At 37.9% G+C, this 2,928-nt stretch overlaps 1 long non-coding RNA gene across 1 annotated transcript in view; it reads right to left on the bottom strand.

Moving 5' to 3' along the window:
* Positions 1-2,928, bottom strand: part of LOC106883191 (uncharacterized) — a 29,982-nt gene that overhangs the window by 18,779 nt on the left and 8,275 nt on the right. Inside the window, exons 2-3 of the long non-coding RNA XR_001411096.2 lie at positions 2,706-2,857; positions 2,249-2,312 (exon numbers count right to left, since the gene is read on the bottom strand). This is a non-coding gene — a long non-coding RNA (uncharacterized LOC106883191). The remainder of the gene's footprint in view (positions 1-2,248; positions 2,313-2,705; positions 2,858-2,928) is intronic.

The raw sequence follows: 2,928 nt of genomic DNA, 5'->3' as shown, positions 1-2,928 counted from the left end.
ATATATATATATATATATATACAAACACACACATATATATATATACATGCAAAACGAGAGAAACAAACTGTGGAATGATGAGTTTTTAAATATAAATATATAAATATATATATTAATACGTCCAACACACACAGAGTACAAGCGACAGAGAAAATTAACGACTTGGAAGAAAGGTGTTATGATGAAGATGATGATGATGATGAAGGTAATGGTGCTGATGGTGAAGAATGATGATGAACATTATCTTCATTATCATAGTTGACTTTAGCCCTGCGATTTTTATGATCCGGCATTCATTCAAATGTATGCTAGCCACGACCATATCTTCTCCTACATCATCTCTCTACACGTTATTGTTTCTTTTCACTGTTTATGTAGCGATATGTATGACCCATTATGATCGACTTCGTAGAGATTCGAACGTAGTTTCCGAAATGATACGGTGTCGACGTGGCTGTTGAGGATGATGACAATGACAATGACGATTACGACATTGGTAATGAAAGTGATGAAAGTGATTCCGAGAGATATAATCACGTCGAGATATCTTATAATAAATATCATTTCTTTTATGTAAACGGCAATGCGGTTTTAGTACTACGCGACCAATTAACTTTCTTTCTACTAAATGTTTAATGATAATATCAGAGATGAATCGTTAATTGTTCCTCTCCGCTTGTGACGGCGTGAATCATATTTAGCGCCAGGAGAAGCATTTCTATCATTATTATTGTGCTTACGCGGAGACCAGTGATTTATAGAGTCGAGAAGCACCGAACGAAACGCTTTCCGGTAGTTAGATATTCCTTTAGCCTTTTAGTTTATGGGAAGGCGCATGGCCTTATTGTATGAGTGTTTCCTGGTAAGGTGATGACTTCGACCCCATAGACAGGAAGGTGTATTGTGTTTTTGGGCAAAACATGCTCTTCACTACGTAGTCGGTAGTAGTAGTAGTAGTAGTAGTAGTAGTAGTAGTAGTAGTAGTAGAAGCAGCAGCAGCAGTAGTAGAAGTAGTAGTAGAAGCAACAGCAGAAGCAGCCACAACAACAGAAGCAGCAGCAGAAGCAGCAGCAGCAGCAGTAGTAGTAGTAGTAGTAGTAGTAGTAGTAGTAGTAGTAGTAGTAGTAGTAATAGTAGTAGCAGCAGCAGTAGTAGTAGTAGCAGCAACAGCAGCAGCATTGGTAGTAGTAGTAGTAGTAGTAGTAGTAGTAGAACAATTCCTTTCCGAGCCATATACACTCATAAGGCCAGCTTCTTCTTTTCCATAACTTGCATATGCCCCCCCCCCACTGGAGGCGCTGCTAGTCCGTCGCAAGATTTCTCATTTTTGCCCGTTCAGCGTATTAGAGTAACGTGATATGAAGTGTCTTGCTCTAGAACACAACGCGTCGCCCGTTCCAAGAATCGAAACCACAATCTAATGACCTGAGTCCAACATCCTAACCACTAAACCACGAACCTCCACTAGCTGGGAATATGTAAACCTGCGACAGACTGGCGTCCCGTTTAGGGGCTATTTTGTGATCTAGCCTTGGTAACAAATACTCCGGCCCGATGATTCTTAGACCTCACGCTTTTTAGATAATTAATTCCTACGAGGAAGACATTTTAGATTATTAATTTATAAGAGACCGACTTCATAACACATCAGATGTTTTCATACAAAAATACCTTTGCCCTCTTGAACACTTTATAGCCCTCCTTCAATCCACTTCTTCAGTAATATTTTTAACAGTTTGGTGATTAATATATAAAAAAAATAACTGAGCTCGTTCTCGATTGAACTTTTCCCATTGACACATTGATATCGGACAATGACCTACCAGCAATTAAATTTGTTATCTTTCTAGTTCAATAGATTTACTTGTGGTCTTATCAAATTAAAGAAACAACTAATCCAAACTTATATATGTGCCTACAATGGAGGGAAAACATCTAAGTGATAAAAGAAAAATCAGCAGATGGATAAAAACTATCTATAGATCAATACATACTCTATCAGCTGCAATCGTGATTAACTGAATGCTCATCTAGAAGAACTACAGTATTAAGTAACATATAAGTAACTAAATACTCTATAGAGAAGCATATTATCAGCGCAATTTCCAGTTTGATTACTAATATGCAACAAAGTTGGACATTTCAGATACAGTCAGTCTACACCTTTCCACAGTTTCATCTATCCAGTTTTTACACACAACGTGGAATCTTAGTCTATGACAAAAAAAATAAATAAATAAATACTTACATTCAAATTCTATAGCTGTTCAACGTAATCATCTTGTTAAAACTAAAAACACGAACTTCTCATTCTATGAGAAATAAATGAAATAAAAACATGAAATAAAACAAAATACTCGAAATATTTCATTTAAAATTCTCCATTCACATAACCATACATGAGCGCGGGCGAAAACGTTTATATTCTACGTAGATACATAAGGCGGTGAGCTGGAAGAAACGTTAGCGCGCCGGGAGAAATGCTTCGCTGTATTTCGTCAGCCGCTACGTTCTGAGTTCAAATTCCGCCGAGGTCGACTTTACCTTTCATCCTTTCTGGGTCGATAAATTAAGTACCAGTTATTCACTGGAGTCGATGTAATCGACTTAATCCCTTTGTCTGTCTTTGTTTGTTCCCTCTGTGTTTATTCCCTTGTGGGCAATAAAGAAATAAGAAACATTAGCACGCTGGGCGAAATGCATACCGGTATATCGTCTTTTTTCACGTTCTGAGTTCAAATTCTGCCGAGGTCGACTTTGCATTTCCTCCTTCCAGGGTCGATAAATTAAGTACAAGCTGCGTACTGGTGTCGATCTAATCGACTGGTCCCCTGCTCAAAACTTTCGGGCCTTGTGCCTAGAGTAGAAAAGAATATTTTACGTACATACACGGAAGCATTGAATAACGCCCATAGAGAAAAAAGGAAT

Source organism: Octopus bimaculoides, chromosome 6, assembly GCF_001194135.2.
Source record: "Octopus bimaculoides isolate UCB-OBI-ISO-001 chromosome 6, ASM119413v2, whole genome shotgun sequence".
NCBI lineage: Eukaryota > Metazoa > Mollusca > Cephalopoda > Octopoda > Octopodidae > Octopus > Octopus bimaculoides.
Note: the sequence above shows the minus strand (reverse complement) of the source record. Positions and strands in the feature narration are given on the sequence as shown.